The 17,088-nt window shown below is 39.1% G+C and overlaps 1 long non-coding RNA gene across 5 annotated transcripts; it reads left to right on the top strand.

Annotated features, from left to right (window-relative positions):
- The first annotated feature begins 6,820 nt into the window (after nucleotides 1-6,820).
- LOC147367487 (uncharacterized) lies at nucleotides 6,821-12,583 on the top strand. Of its 5 annotated transcripts, XR_015170130.1 has the most exons (4): nucleotides 6,978-8,351; nucleotides 9,060-9,218; nucleotides 12,113-12,240; nucleotides 12,431-12,583. It is a non-coding gene; the product is annotated as an uncharacterized LOC147367487 (long non-coding RNA). The 5 variants fall into 5 exon arrangements; XR_015170128.1 differs by lacking the exons at nucleotides 12,113-12,240; nucleotides 12,431-12,583 and adding an exon at nucleotides 6,832-6,967 and having other exon boundaries at nucleotides 7,876-8,351; nucleotides 9,060-10,091; XR_015170129.1 differs by lacking the exons at nucleotides 12,113-12,240; nucleotides 12,431-12,583 and having other exon boundaries at nucleotides 6,978-7,314; nucleotides 7,876-8,351; nucleotides 9,060-10,091.
- The last annotated feature ends 4,505 nt before the right edge of the window (nucleotides 12,584-17,088 follow it).

Genomic DNA, 17,088 nt, shown 5'->3' with positions numbered 1-17,088 from the left:
CAAAGTGACTCAGTTATACATATACATACATACTCATGTTTGTAGTCTTTTCCACTGTGGTTTATTACAGGATATTAAATATGGTTTCCTGTGTTATAAAATAGGTTGTTCATCTATTTTGTATATAGTTGTCTATATCTGCTAATGCCAAACTCCTAATTTATCCCTCCCCTAAGCCCTTTTCCCTTTGGTAGCCTTTTTGTTTTCTATGTCTGTGAGTCTGTTTCATAAATAAGTTCACTTGTGTCATATTTTAGATTTCACATATAAGTAATATCATATGGTATCTCTCTTTCTCTTTCTGACTTACTTAGTGTGATACTTTCTAATTATGATAATTTCATGTTGCTGCCATTCTTTTTTATGGCTGAGTAGTATTCCATTGTAACCACTTCCACTTTTATGTAATAAATATTGGCATTACATTTGCTTTTAGATCATTAACACATTTTAGGGCTTATGATCTTCAAATGTACCCATATCCATTATATCCTCCACTGCCATTCTGTTAAGTATATATTCAGTTCAGTTCAGTTGCTCAGTCGTGTCTGACTCTTTGCAACCCCATGAATTGCAGCACACCAGGACTCCCTATCCATCACCAACTCCCGGAGTCCACCCAAACCCATGTCCATTGAGTCGGTGGTGCCATCCAACCATCTCATCCTCTGTCATCCCCTTCCTCCTCCCCTCAATCTTTCCCAGCATCAGGGTTTTCTCAAATGAGTCAGCTCTTCACATCAGGTGGCCAAAGTATTGAAGTTTCAGCTTCAACATCAGTCCCACCAATGAACACCCAGGACTGATCTCCTTTAGGATGAACTGGTTGCATCTCCTTGTAGTCCAAGGGACTCTCAAGAGTCTTTTCCAACACCACAGTTCAAAAGCATCAATTCTTCAGGGCTCAGTTTTCTTTATAGTCCAACTCTCACATCCATACATGACCACTGGAAAGACCATAACCTTGACTAGACAGACCTTTGTTGGCAAAGTAATGTCTCTGCTTTTTAATGTGCTGTCTAGGTTGGTCATCAGAGAAGGCAATGGCACCCGACTCCAGTACTCTTGCCTGGAAAATCCCATGGACGGAGGAGCCTGGTAGGCTGAAGTCCATGGGGTCGCTAAGAGTCAGACATGACTGAGCAACTTCACTTTCACTTTTCACTTTAATGCACTGGAGAAGGAAATGGCAACCCACTCTAGTATTCTTGCCTGGAGAATCCCAGGGACAGGGGAGCCTGGTGGGCTGCCGTCTATGGGGTCGCACAGAGTCGGACATGACTGAAGCAACTTAGCAGCAGGTTGGTCATAACTTTCCTTCCAAGGAATAAACGTCTTTTAATTTCATGGCTGCAGTCACCATCTGCAGTGATTTTGGAGCCCAGAAAAATAGTCAGCACTATTTCCACTGTTTCCCCATCTATTTTCCATGAAGTGATAGGGAAACAGTGGAAATAGTGGCTGACTTTACGTATCACTTCTGCAACATGACCCTCTTACAACAGTTAGAGGTTTTTACAAAAACATGTGATTTTACTGATGTTTATCTCTTGCTTCAGCTTGCCCACAATCATCTCCAGAACTATTGTTCACAACAGCTCATGTTCATGCATGGATTACCTCTTCAGTGAGTTCAAACACACACACATATTATTACATATTTAAGTACTTCATTTACAGAATGATTATGATTACTAATCCCATAATTTATAACAAGCCCAGCCTAAATTTGTAGTAGTGAGTTGTACAGCGCTTTTGCCTATGAGAACCTTTCTACCCTTCCCTATAATTCCAAAGCCCTGTTTTCAAATCTTTACATAAATAACATTACCAATACAGTCTTTCTTCTATCTTAAAAAATTATGTGTATTTGAAAAATTCCTTGCATATTAAATATTTTAGCACACCATTTAGTAGGTAATTATAAAGTATAAAGAAAACTAATCAGAAATCACTCATATATTTACCATCTTAAGAAACAGAATATCATTGATTGCTTATAAACCTATGTACATTACCCTGCTTATATAATAGAGACCATCAATGGCCTTGACCTTTGTGAGAACCATTAATCTTGTTTTTATTTATAGTTTTACCACATGTGTATGCATCCTTAAAAAACAGCTTAATTTTGCCTATTAAAAATTTTGTAACTGGAGTCATTCTGTACAGATTATTTTGTGACTTCCTTCTTTTGTTTAATATTTTTGTGAGATGAACTGATGTTAAGACATATGGTTATGGTATATTCATTTTAATCAATATATGGTATCCCATTGAACTAATATGTCACACTTTTTATTTTACTTAGGTTGTCCAATTTTTGGTTTATTGCAAACTATACTTCTGTGAAAAGACAGAGAAAATTTGGAAGTGAATGTTATTTTGGGGAGGAAAAATGAGTGTGTTCTTGGCTATATTGAGTTTGAAGTGCTTGAGGATATATAAGTGGAGATATTAAGCAGGTATAAGGATAGAGGTAAACCATTCAGATATGACTAGACCATTCAGGTATGACCTGAATCAAATCCCTTACTATTATAAGTGGAAGTGACAAATAGATTCAAGGGATTAGATCTGATAGACAGAGTACCTGAAGAGCTACGGATGGAGGTTAATGACATCGTACAGGAGGTGGTGATTAAGACCAACCTCAAGAAAAAGAAATGCAAAAAGGCAAAATGGTTGTCTGAGGCAGCCTTACAAATAGTTGAGAAAAGAAGAGAAGCAAAAGGCAAAGGAGAAAAGGAAAGATATACCCATTAGAATGCAGAGTTCCAAGGAATAGCAAGGAGCAATAAGAAAGCCTCCCTCAGTGATCAGTGCAAAGAAATAGAGGAAAACAATAGAATCAGAAAGACTAGAGATCTCTTCAGTAAAATTAGAGATACCAAGGGAACATTTCATGCAAAGACGGGACAGAAATGGTATGGACCTTACAGAAGCAGAAGATATTAAGAAGAGGTGGCAAAAATACACAGAAGAACTATACAAAAAAGATCTTCATGACCCAGATAACCACGATGGTGTGATCACTCACCTAAAGCCAGACATCCTGGAATGCAAAGTCAAGTGGGCCTTAGGAAGCATCACTATGAACAAAGATAGTGGAGGTGATGGAATTCCAGTTGAGCTATTTCAAATCCTAAAAGATGATGCTGTGAAAGTGTTGCACTTGATATGCCAGCAAATTTGGAAAACTCAGCAGTGGCCACAGGACTGGAAAAGGTCAGTTTTCATTCCAATCCCAAAGATAGGTAATCCCAAAGAATGCTCAAACTACTGCACAATTGCATTCATCTCACATGCTAGCAAAGTGATGCTCAAAATTCTCCAAGCCAGGCTTCAGCAATATGTGAACTGTGAACTTCCTGATGTTCAAGCTGGATTTAGAAAAGGCAGAGGAACCAGAGATCAAATTGCCAACATCCACTGGATCATCGAAAAAGCAAGAGAGTTCCAAAAAAACATCTATTTCTGCTTTATTGACTATGCCAAAGCCTTTGACTGTGTGGATCACAATAAACTGTGGAAAATTCTGAAAGAGATGGGAATACCAGACCACCTGACCTGCCTCTTGAGAAACTTGTTTGCAGGTCAGGAAGCAACAGTTAAAACTAGAGATGGAACAACAGACTGGTTCCAAAGAGGAAAAGGAGTACATCAAGGCTGTATATTGTCACCCTGCTTGTTTAACTTATATGCAGAGCACATCATGAGAAATGCTGGGTTGGAGGAAGCACAAGCTGGAATCAAGACTGCTGGGAGAAATATCAATAACCTCAGATGTGCAGATGACACCACCCTTATGGCAGAAAATAAAGAGGAACTAAAGAGCCTCTTGATGAAAGTGAAAGAGAAGAGTGAAAAAGTTGGCTTAAAACTCAACATTCAGAAAACTAAGATCATGGCATCTGGTCCCATCACTCCATGGCAAATAGATGGACAGACAATGGAAGCGGTGACAGACCTTTTTTTTGGGGGGGGGGGGCTCCAAAATCACTGCAGATGGTGACTGAAGCAATGAAATTAAAAGATGCTTGCTCCTTGGAAGAAAAGTTATGACCAACCTAGACAGTATATTAAAAAACAGAGACATTACTTTGCCAACAAAGGTCTGTCTAGTCAAAGCTATGGTTTTTCCTTGGACTATAAAGAAAGCTGAGCACCAAAGAATTGGTGCTTTTTAACTGTGGTGTTGGAGAAGACTCTTAAGAGTCCCTTGGACTGCAAGGAGATCCAACCAGTCCATCATAAAGGAAATAAGTCCTGAATATTTATTGGAAGGACTGATGCTGAAGCTGAAACTCCAGTACTTTGGCCACCTGATGCAATGAACTGACCCATTGGAAAAGATCCTGATGCTGGGAAGGATTGAAGGCCAGAGGAAAAGGGGACGACAGAGGATGACATGGTTGGGTGGCATCACCCACTCAATGGACATGAGTTTAAGTAAACTCCAGGTGTTGGTGATGGACAGGGAGACCTGGTGTGCTGCAGTCCACGGCGTCGCAAAGAGTCGGCCACAACTGAGTGACTGGACTGAACTGAACTGAAGGATAGAGGACTCTGGAGCTCAGAGCAGGATCTGCCTAGAGATGGACATTGTAGAAGCTATGGCTGACATCTAGAAAGAGATTATACTGTGAGGGGAGAAGAGGGTCTTGCCATTAGCCTTGAGAAGCCCCATTTGTCAATGATTATGTAAGGAAGCCGAGTCTACAAAAGGAATGAGAAGGAAAAGCCAAAGATATATGAGGAAAACAAAAAAAATGTGTTATTTTGAGAAATGGAGAAAAATTTTAAGAAATAGGCAGTGGTTAACAGTGTCCAGTGCTACTTAAAATGTATATAAATTGGGGATTTTAGCATGTTTATTGGATTTAGCTACTAGCAATCATTAATGATCTTCATGAGAACTGTTTTAGGGGTGTGACAGAGTAAAAAAACACATTGACATGAAATGATGAATGAATGGAACAGAGAAATTTTGTCTAAAAGGGTAGGAAAAAAGGAAAAGTGATGACTGGATAGGAACAGGAAGTCAAAGGATCCTTTTGGCTTTTCATTGATGGGACTTGATCAAATTCTGGTGAAAAGGTTCCATTTGAGACTCTCTGAGACTTCATACCAAGACTTGCTGCTGGAAGATCTAACAAGCTAATTGGAAGCAGGTGACAGTCCTGGGTCAGGTAATTGGGTTGGAGGTCAAACACTAAAAGAATAGCAGAAGGGGACAGACAACGAGGTCAACAGCATGTGAAAGACATCATAACTGAATAATAATTGGCAATCATTCAGTTATCTTGCTAGCTTCCCAAGGTGGGCTGAATTCAGGGGAATTATATTTTTCTTAGATATGAATATCACCTCAAATACATTCCCCTAAGACTGTAGGAAAGGCAGTGTTCTCTCACATTCTGATGTTGAAGCTTCCCCAGTATTTCTTCTCTTAGGTCACCATGCCTGCTGGTCCTGCATACCTCATCCAATTTTGCAGTAGTCAACAGTAAAGGGTTATATCTGAGATTCTCAGTACCTGACTCTACCTCAAGTGTTTCCTCTTCTCTGAGACTCTAGTTCTCAAGCTAACTCTTGCATTTCCAGCTCAGTTTCCACCTTAGGCAGAACGTTAGATCAGACCCTACTGCTGCTGCTAAGTCGCTTCAGTCATGTCCGACTCTGTGCGACCCCATGGACTGCAGCCTACCAGGCTTCTCCGTCCATGGGATTCTCCAGGCAAGAACACTGGAGTGGGTTGCCATTTCCTTCTCTAAGATCAGACACTACGGACCCTTATAAATTCAACATCCTCATTTTACATATGAGGAAACGAGCCTCAGAGAGGTAAAGGACTGGTCCTAAGAGTATCCACTGCAAAAAGGTGTAGGCTTTTTAATACTAAAGTACACATTCTTTCATGGTGTTGATAGGTTTAGTCACTAAGTTGTGTCTGACTCTTACCACCCCATGGACTGTAGCCTGCCAGGCTCCTCTGTCCTTGGGATTTCTCAGGCAAGAATACTGGAGTAGGTTGCCATTTCTTTCTCCAGGGGATCTTCCGAACCTAAGGACTGAACCTGGGTCTTCTGCATTACAAGCAAACTCTTTACTGACTGAACCACCAGGAAAGCCACTGTGTTAACTTTTAGTGAAATCTGACTTCTATTCAGTAACAAGTTCTAGTGGACTATGAGTAACTTGGCTGTAACACTATCAAATCAATAGAACAAATATGTATTTAAATAACTGGGAAATTAATCATGTCCTCAGAAAAAATGTCTTATAATGGTTTGTCGTATTTTATTATAATACTTACACTCTATAATATGCTGTTTTTATTTCTGATTTTTGCTTCTATACACATAAATGTAGTCACAAACACACAACATATACTCATTCTACACCTGAATACTCTCCTATTGTCTTAAAAAAAAAATTCCTTAATAGAGATTAACCTATCTAGATGGATGGGGCAATAAATTAATAGTTCATGTGTTAAAATATCCCACAATAACTCATTCATGGTCCTGCATACCTCATCCAATTTTGCAGTAGTCAACAGTAAAGTCAACATATTACTCATGTAATATGAATTGATTTTGAAATAATGTACTAAAAATACACTGTCAGTTTAAAAAGGTATTTTATTATGTTGTGCTGGTTCTGGGGAATATAGATTAAAGCTTCATTATTCCATAGTGAATTCAATTATCCAAGATGTAATCATGGACTCAGGACCCATGTGCCTGTGCTAACTACTCAAGTGACCTGGGAATAATTAGGAAGATTCCTGAGGTCAGTGATTGTCAAATTAAAGAGGCATGAGAATCACCTGGAGGGCTTGTTAAACCACAAGTCACCGGGCCCCACCCTCAGAGGTTCTGGGGTGGGCTCTAGGTATTTGTATTTCTAACAGGTTACTGCTGGTTACAGAACCACATTTGGAGGAGAGCTGCTGCTTTAGGTAATCATTCAACTGAAAGTCACACAAAAAGAGGGACTGGTGGGAGTTGCCTGATTTCTTCAGAACCAACGCATGGGCTTGCAGTCTAATAGCAAGTACCCAATGTGCTCTTCTGTTCTGTTTGTTTTAAAATATTTACTTATTTATTTAACTGTGTGGGGCCTTAGTTGTGGCACACAGGATCTTTCCGTGCGGTGCATGGACTCTCTAGCTGTGGCATGCGGGCTCAGTAGTTGTGGTGAAAGGCTTAGTTGCTCCGTGGCATGTGGGATCTTAGTTCCCTGACCCAGGGATTGAAGCCTCATACCCTGAATTGCAAGGCAGTTTCTTAACCACTGGATGACAATGTAAGTCCTCCAAGTAGACAGTATTATTACTTACTATCTTCCCTGTGCCCTCACTACGACCTGAAATTTTCTAGGTCATAGTAGTGACTCAGGTCAGACAGATATGTGTGAAAAATATACCAAGAGCACCAAGCTGCTAGAACAGACACAAATAACTGCGAGCTTTCATGTTTTAAAACAATCAGACAGGTTTACACGTCCTGTAATTTGAGAGTGAGGGGTGGTTTCATATTCCTGAATACAATCTATTTATAAGAAATGTGAAAATATTTTTTATAAACCTCCACTGCCATTGAGCATTGCTATCCTATAATTTAGGTGTCACTAAGATCATGGCATCTGGTCCCATCACTTCATGGGAAATAGATGGAGAAACTGGAAACAGTGTCAGACTCTATTTTTCTGGGCTCCAAAATCACTGCAGATGGTGACTGCAGCCATGAAATTAAAGACATTTACCCCTTGGAAGGAAAGTTATGACCAACCTAGACAGCATATTAAAAAGCAGAGATATTATTTTGCCAACAAAGGTCCATCTAGTCAAGGCTATGGTTTTTCCAGTGGCCATGTATGGATGTGAGAGCTGGACTGTGAAGAAAGCTGAGCGCCGAAGAATTGATGCTTTTGAACTGTGGTGTTGGAGAAGACTCTTGAGAGTCCCTTGGACTGTGAGGAGATCCAACCAGTCCATTCTAAAGGAGATCAGTCCTGGGTGTTCATTGGAAGGACTGATGCTAAAGCCGAAACTCCAATACTTTGGCCACCTCATATGAAGAGTTGACTCATTGGAAAAGACCCTGATGCTGGGAGGGATTGGGGGCAGAAGGAGAAGAGGACGACAGAGGATGAGATGGCTGGATGGCATCACCGACTCGATGGACATGAGTTTGAGTAAACTCCAGGTGTTTGTGATGGACAGGGAGGCCTGGCGTGCTGTGATTCATGGAGTCGCAAAGAGTCGGACACAACTGAGCAACTGAACTGAACTGAAAAATTGAGTTGTCCAAGGTGCATGTTCTCAGCTGAGATCCAATAGGGTGAGGTTCTATCTTCTTGTTTTAGTCCTACTATAAGGAGGTATCCTTTTCATGGTCCATTTAGTGCCATGTTTTCCCATTGTTTGTGCTTTTTATTAGTGACTTGCTATTAAAATGGCCTCCAAATATAGTACTGAAGAGCTATTTAGTATTCCTAAGGGTGAGAGGGCTATGGTGTGTCTTGTAGAGTAAATACACATGTCAAACTGGCTTTGTTCAAGTACGAGTTATAGTCCTGTTGGCCATGAGTTCAGTGTTAATGAATCAATAATATACATTAAATGAGGTGCTTTTAAACAAAAACACACATTAAAACAAGGTTATGTATTAACCAGTTGACAAAAACATTATGACCAGAAGCTCACAGGAATCTAACCCTGTATTTCCTTAGAGGCAATGATTGAGGATTTGCTAACCCAGTGTTTGAGCAGCTTCCTAGAACACAACTACCATAAATAAGGCGAGTCAACATGGCTTGGATTTGCTGAGGGCACCACGCTTAGTGAATTTTCTTCATCTGTTGATCAAGTTTACCAGTTCATTTCGTGTTATCAGCACTATATGTTCACTTCTCAAATATAATGTTAAAATGCAGACTTTCCACCATGAAAAAGTAAAAATGTCACTCGGGTGAGTTGGGGAATCTGCTCAAGTGCAGTGAATCAGGGAGTACAGTATAATATTTTACTTTTTTTTTTTTCCTTCCAGAGTCTCCACAAAATAGAAGTATTTGGCTGCCTTGCTCTTACTGCCAGGAGTGTGGGCTCCCTGGCCTCGCAGTGTTCACACCTTCAGATCCTGAATATTGGGAGAGTCCCCAAGGTCTCTAAGGCCTGCCTGGTCAGGAGCCTGGAGAACTTACAAGAGGTGACTGCCCTTAATGTTGCTGGCTTCAAAATGATGAGACTTCTTGGACTCAGACTGACATTTTAATTGGTTTCCACCTGCCTAAGTTTTCAGAACATGAAACTAAATAATGCTTCCATGTCTTTCCCACCTCATCATGAAATAATGTTCTGAAATGTACATTTTACAGGGGACAGAATCACAGAGTATCGGTGTGATAGAAAGGGTTTGGACAGTGGACCATTTCTTCTACTCAAGAGAAGAAATATTTGAAACTGTTTCACTGAGAAAACATTGCTATTTGGTTATAGAATATGTAGGTAGCAGATCTAAAAGTTGATCTAGTTAACTGAATCTTTTTCCATTCTTCTAACTGAGCTAGTATTTACAATAATTCAATGGAACTACTAAATAAGAGATAATGATAATAGCTATTATTTACAGAGCCCCTTCCATGTTTCAGGAACATATAAGGCACTTGTTACACACATTATTTCACCAGCTTCCCATCTACCTGTGTGAGAAGAAGCATTGTCCCCAATTTACAGGTAGAGTCATTGAGGTTCTGGGAGGTGAAAGAAAAATGGTCCAGGTCATGAAGCTTGTAAGTCTGGACCCAGGTTTGCTGGTTTCCCCCCACTATATTCACTTGGCTTCAGTCTGTGTGAGAAGGGAATCTGTCCTCCCCCTCAGACATGATTAGCCAAACGGTGATGTGACAATGGGACAGGCTGCTTTTCACAAATTAAATGTTGATTGAAATTCTGTGAGCTTGGAGTGGATAGTACTTCTGGCTGAAAACAGATTATTATCATTTTGTTTGATGCTGGTTGATTGGAAGCCAATGAAAAGATATTCTGACTTCAGCAGTTGCATTAAAATTTTTAAGTTCTCAGTTTTCTCTTTTTACTAGGATCATCTTGGGTTCTGAAGTGTTCTTGCCTTAAACCCTGAATGAATTAACAAGAGAAGAACAATACTATATTTCTCCTTCTTTTTAATCAAAATGTCATGTCTTTGAAAGGAATTCTTTAAGAGATGACAGTCTGCTCTTAGCTTGCTTGATGTTGTATTTAGATATGTTTGGGGAAGTCTTTCACAAACTCAAAATTCTGGGAATAAATAAGGTTTCATTCTTAGTCTCTTTTCACTCAAAACAGCAAACTCACACAACAATAGCTCAATCTTACTCAGTTTCTAGGCATTCACTTTTAATCCATGAAAAGTTCCTAAATGAGCATTATGTGAGCCATTCTGGATTACTCAATATCCTAAATAAGATGATGGGTGCCATACAAGGACAGGGCCTATTGATTAAATTATTTGAGTGTAATAATGCTGTATTACTATCATATTTGAGTTTCTGTTGTTAATCTAAACACAATATGGGATAAGCATGTCCATGACTCTCCTTGATATTCAGATGGGGATTCTATAGATTCTGGCACTAAAACAGATGTGCGAGAGCACAGATTTGGAGCCTAGCCCCAAAAGGCCATTGGGGCTTTTGGTGTTGATCACGAAGCAAAGCACAGTTCCCAGCACATAGTCAGTGCACTGTAAATTTTTGTTTACTTAATGATTGGGTTGAAACCAGGCTCTGAAGGCTGTATCACAGTAAATTATGTGTCAATTGAATTTTTGAGAATCAATTCTCATTTTGAATGTATAGTAAAAGCTTGTTATACTTAAGAACTTTGCCTAGAATCATCTGTAAAATGAAAGCTTCTTCTTAATTTACCTACTCTGTAAGTTTTACTTAAAAAAAAAAACAATTATATATTCCCTCACAATGCACATTTCATACCTGCGATTCATTTATTTTGCATTTGGGAGTTTGTATCTCTTAATCTCCCTCAGCTACTTCTCTCTTCCTCCTACCCTCCCATCTCTGGCAACCAGCTCTTTTTTTCTCTGTATCTATAACTCTGTTCCTGTTTTATTATATTAGATTCCACATGTAAGTGAAATCATACAGTATTTGTCTTTCTCTGACTTATTTTACTTAGCATATACCCTCTAGGGCCATTCATGTTGTCACAAATGACAAGATTTCATCCTTTTTTATGGCTTGGGTCTGTGTTCAGTGCCTAGCACCATCCTAATTACAATTAGGTGCTTATTAGTGATTTTTTATATAATGATGATATTAGGGAAATAAAGTATTTATGTTAATAGAGTACTATGTAGTCATTAAAATGATGGTCAAAAGTAAAAACCTAATGAGCAATAGTAAGATAAGTAGAAAAATCATATAAAATCTTGGAGTTAGCCATAGATTATATCTGATTTTCCAACATTTATCAGGTTCCAGTTTGGTACATTCTGATCCTTTATAACATATTACTTTCTTAGCGTTTCATAACTTGTTTCATTAAAACACAACCTATGAAACCTAAATTTTTCACTTTAGAATCTTACAGCTAATTTCATTTTATATCATCAGTTTTTCAAGGTCTCTCTTACTTGCTGATTTTACTAATAAAGAACCTTGGTGCTTGCATCAGATCACAGTTTTTTTCTAAACTGAAAATGCTTTGGAAAAAGCATGGGCTTTGGAATCACCAGTTCCAGATTTGATTTTCAGCTTTGTTTTTTACACAGGGGTAGCTTTAACAAGACATTTAATTACCAGACCCACAATTTCCTTATTTGTAAAGTGGGGATAAAAATATCTATTTTGTTGGGACTACTGAAAGATTTAGAGCTAACACACATAAATCCCTTGCTCAGAATCCAACATACCTCAGGCAGTCCTCCAATGAAAACTATTAATATGATGATTGTGATGATGATTATAACACAGCTGAGAAAAACGAACATTTTAATCTCTAACACTCTCCATTCATTGCCCCATCTTCTCTGTGAAGAGAGACATGTGCTTGAAAATAAATCCTGTCTGTTTTCTCCTGTAGGTGAGAGATCAGACTGTCCATCTCATTGTCACATGATATCCTAAATTTGACAGTCTGGTCCTCAGCTCCTGCTCTCAGGTAACAGACTTGAGCTTGGTGGCAATCAGCACCTATCTGCAAACTATCAGGTACTTTCTTCTCTGTGGGATCCTAACTAGACCCCAGAAAAGTGGTTATATAAATCTTTAGGGTTTTGGCTTTGGTTTTTTGATTTTTCCTTATTTAAGTCACTGGAATAACCAATACACTCTAGTCGATGGATGAATGGACTGGAAGCCAGGATTCCACCTGATACATTTTTGTGTCTTGGCAGAGCAGCCAGCATCATTCTCTGCAATGATTTGACCCATCATCACTGACTGGAATTGAGGCAAAAGGAAAGGAATGGATGCATGATTTGGGGATATGTGAGACTTTGTTGGACCAAAGATTTTTTTTTCATGTTTTTTTAAAATATAAATTTATTTATTTTAATTGGAGGCTAATTACTTTACAATATTGTATTGGTTTTGCCATATATTGACATGAATCCGCCATGGGTGTACATGTGTTCCCCATCCTGATCCCCCCTCCCACCTCCCTCCCCATCCCATCCCTCTGAGTCATCCCAGTGCACCAGCCCTGAGCATCCTGTATCATGCATCAAACCTGGTCTAGCGATTCATTTCACATATAATAATATACATGTTTCAGTGCCATTCTCCCAAATCATCCCACCTTCACCATCTCCCACAGAGTCCAAAAGGCTATACATCTGTGTCTCTTTTGCTGTCTCACATACAGGGTTGTTGTTACCATCTTTCTAAATTCCATATATATGTGTTATTATACTGTATTGGTGTTTTTCTTTCTAGATTACTTCACTCTGTATAATAGGCTCCAGTTTCATCCACCTCATTAGAACTGATTCAAATTTATTCTTTTTAATGGCTGAGTAATACTCCATTGTGTGTATGTACCACAGCTTTCTTATCCATTCGTCTGCTGATGGACACCTAGGTTGCTTCCATGTCCTGGCTATTATGAACAGTGCTGTGATGAACATTGGGGTAAACATGTCTCTTTCAATTCTGGTTTCCTTGGTGTGTATGCCCAGTAGTGGGATTGTGCAATCCCACTGCTGTCGTATGGCAGTTCTATTTCCAGTTTTTTAAGGAATCTCCACACTGTTCTCCATACTGGCTGTACTAGTTTGCATTCCCACCAACAGTGTAAGAGGGTTCCCTTTTCTCCACACCCTCTCCAGCATTTATTGCTTGTAGACTTTTGGATTGCAGCCATTCTGACTAGCTTGAAATGGTACCTCATAGTGGTTTTGATTTGCATTTCTCTGATAATGAGTGATGTTGAGCATCTTTTCATGTGTTTGTTAGCCATCTGTATGTCTTATTTGGAGAAATGTCTGTTTAGTTCTTTGGCCCACTGTTTGATTGGGTCGTTTATTTTTCTGGAATTGAGCTGCAGGAATTGCTTGTATATTTTTTAGATTAATTCATTGTCAGTTGCTTCATTTGCTATTATTTTCTCCCATTCTGAAGGCTGTCTTTTCACCTTGCTTATAGTTTCCTTTGTTGTGCAGAAGCTTTTAAGTTTAATTAGGTCCCATTTGTTTATTTTTGCTTTTATTTCCAATATTCTGGCAGGTGGGTCATAGAGGATCCTGCTGTGATTTATGTTGGAGAGTGTTTTGCCTATGTTCTCCTCTAGGAGTTTTATAGTTTCTGGTCCTTGTTTAGATCTTTAATCCATTTTGAGTATATTTTTGTGTATGGTGTTAGAAAGTGTTCTAGTTTCATTCTTTTACAAGTGGTTGACCAGGTTTCCCAGCACCATTGTTAAAGAGATTGTCTTTTCCCCATTGTATAGTCTTGCATCCTTTGTCAAAGATAAGGTGTCCATAGGTGCATGGATTTATCTCTGGGCTTTCTATTTTGTTCCATTGATCTATATTTCTGTCTTTGTGCCAGTATGTCTTTCTGTCTTTGTGTCTTGATGACTGTGGGTTTGTAGTAGAGCCTGAAGTCAGGTAGGTTGATTCCTCCAGTTCCATTCTTCTTTCTCAAGATAGCTTTGGCTATTCGAGGTTTTTTGTATTTCCATACAAATTGTGAAATTATTTGTTCTAGCTCTGTGAAAAATACCATTGGTAGCTTGATAGAGATTGTATTGAATCTATAGATTACTTTGGGTAGTATATTCATTTTCACTATATTGATTCTTCTGATCCATGAACACGGTATATTTCTCCATCTATTAGTGTCCTCTTTGATTTCTTTCATCAGTGTTTTATAGTTTTCTATATATAGGTCTTTTGTTTCTTTAGGTAGAAATATTCCTAAGTATTTTATTCTTTTGGTTGAAATGCTGAATGAAATTGTTTCCTTAATTTCTCTTTCTATTTTCTCACTGTTAGTGTATAGGAATGCAAGGGATTTCTGTGTGTTGATTTTATATCCTGCAACTTTACTATATTCATTGATTAGCTCTAGTAATTTTCTGGTGGAGTCTAGGGTTTTCTATGTAGAGGATCATGTCATCTGCAAACAGTGAGAGTTTTACTTCTTCTTTTCCAATCTGGATTCCTTTTATTTATTTTTCTGCTCTGATTGCTGTGGCCAAAACTATGTTGAATAGTAGTGGTGAGAGTGGGCACCCTTGTCTTGTTCCTGACTTTAGGGGAAATGCTTTCAATTTTTCATCATTGAGGATAATGTTTGCTGTGGGTTTGTCATATATAGCTTTTATTATGTTGAGGTATGTTCCTTCTATTCCTGCTTTCTGGAGGGTTTTTATCATAAATGGATGTTGAATTTTGTCAAAGGCTTTCTCTTCATCTATTGAGATAATCATATGGTTTTTATTTTTCAATTTGTTAATGTGGTGTATTACATTGATTTGTGGATATTGAAGAATCCTTGCATCCCTGGGATAAAGCCCACTTGGTCATGATGTATGATATTTTTAATGTGTTGTTGGATTCTGATTGCTAGAATTTTGTTAAGGATTTTTGCATCTATGTTCATCAGTGATATTGGCCTGTAGTTTTCTTTTTTTGTGGCATCTTTGTCAGGTTTTGGTATTAGGGTGATGATGGCCTCATAGAATGATTTTTTTGAAGAGCCAATTTAGGATATGAATTCTAAAACAGAACTGTAAGGATTCTGAACTCTGAACTCTACTGCTTCTTTCTTTTACCATCAAACATAAGCAAGAGCTGGGACAGTGGGAAGAGGTAAGAGAAGGCAGAGTGGTCACAGAGGAAATGCACTCCATGACAGAAGCCCACTTACCCACAAGCATTCACCAGAGAAAGATGTGGCATGCAAGGATCTGAGCCATGGCACTATTTGCTTAATTAATTCCCATCTCATGACACTTTGTCCCCAAATTGCAGAGCTTTTAATCCCAAATAACAGAGCTTCAAAAGACAATGGGGAAATTTTTGTATCTTTATGCAATATGGTGTTGTTAAGAGTATGTTTCAGTTGCTGTTGCTGCATAAAAAACCATCCTGGAATTCAATAGTGTGAAATAACCATTTCATTAGAGTCTGTGTTTTTTTAATGTGGACAGTGCATAGGAAAGATAGCTTGTCTCTCTTCCACCATGTCTATGGCCTCAGCTGGGAAGACTGAAAGGCTGAGGTAACTTAATATTTATTTATTTATTCACCTATTATTTTTGGCCGTAATGGGTCCCGGTTGCTGTGCATGGGCTTTCTCCAGTTGTGTTGAGGGGGGGCCACTCTCTAGTTGTGGTGAACAGGCTTCTCATTGTGCTGGCTTCTCTTGTTACAGAATACAGACTCTAGGGCACATGGGCTTCAGTAGCTGTTGCTACCAAGGCATGTGGGATCCCAGTTCCCAGACCAGGCCCCAAACTCATGTCCCCTGCATTGGCAGGCAGATGCCCAACCACTGAACCACCAGGGAAGTATCAGGCCATGGTGACTTAATGACTGGGTCTAGAATCATCTGGCGGCTCCTTAACTCACATCTGGCATCTGGACAGGGATGACTTGAACTCTGGACTCAGCTGATAACATCAACTGAAGAACCTATACATGGCCTTTCCTTACGGCTTAGGCTTCCTCACAACATGGGAGACCTCAGGATAGTAAAACTTCTTACATGGTAGCTCAGGGCTCCAGCATGAGTGTCCCATTAAAAAAAAGAAAAGGGCCATCCTATAGGTGAGGCACCTAAAAGAAAGTATCAATAACTTGTCATATATCTAAATTAATGATAGACTTAGAATTTCTGAGCTGAAAAAATCCTTAAACATCCCCTAATCCAAACACTTGCTTAAATAATGAGGATGTTATCAGGACCCAGAGAGATGTCATGACTTTCCCAAGCTCACACAGATGGGCAGCGGCAGAGCTGGGATTGGATCCCAGTCATCTGATTAACAAGTGTTCTCCCCACCATTGAGTACTAGTACCCAGACAACATTCACTGTAAACAAGTGTCTCTCTCGTGGAAGAGCACTTTGAAAAGGCAAAGACACCAGCAGTAGCATCAAAGACTGCAGAAAACAGTGACCACACCACTCCTGAAAACATAGGGGATAGAAGAGCAACTAGGAAATCCACAATATGCTACCTGTCAAATAACGTTGCCTTCTATTTGATTAGCACTTTCACAGAGAAATGTATTTATTCACAGTAATAACTCTTTAAGTGTTAAGCAGTTCTCCCCATTTTTTCCCCAAGGGAAACTGGGGTTCAAAGGAATTAAGTAACATGTCCAAATTTGCCTAATCAGTAAGTGGCAGTGTAGGCTTCCCCATCAAGTCATCTGGTTGCACATCCTATGCTATTTTTCCTAAATAAGAAAACTGTTTTCATCTTTAATGAGCAACATACATAGTTAGGGGTATCCTGGTTTTATGTGTTCTAAGAGAGTTGGGTTGAATGTCATGGAAGAATCATAGAACAGGGACACAACGTCAGCACTTTTGACTCCAGCATCTGA

This window comes from Bos grunniens, chromosome 8 (assembly GCF_055505025.1).
Source record: "Bos grunniens cultivar Pamir isolate PY7600 chromosome 8, Bosgru_T2T1.0, whole genome shotgun sequence".
NCBI lineage: Eukaryota > Metazoa > Chordata > Mammalia > Artiodactyla > Bovidae > Bos > Bos grunniens.
Note: the sequence above shows the minus strand (reverse complement) of the source record. Positions and strands in the feature narration are given on the sequence as shown.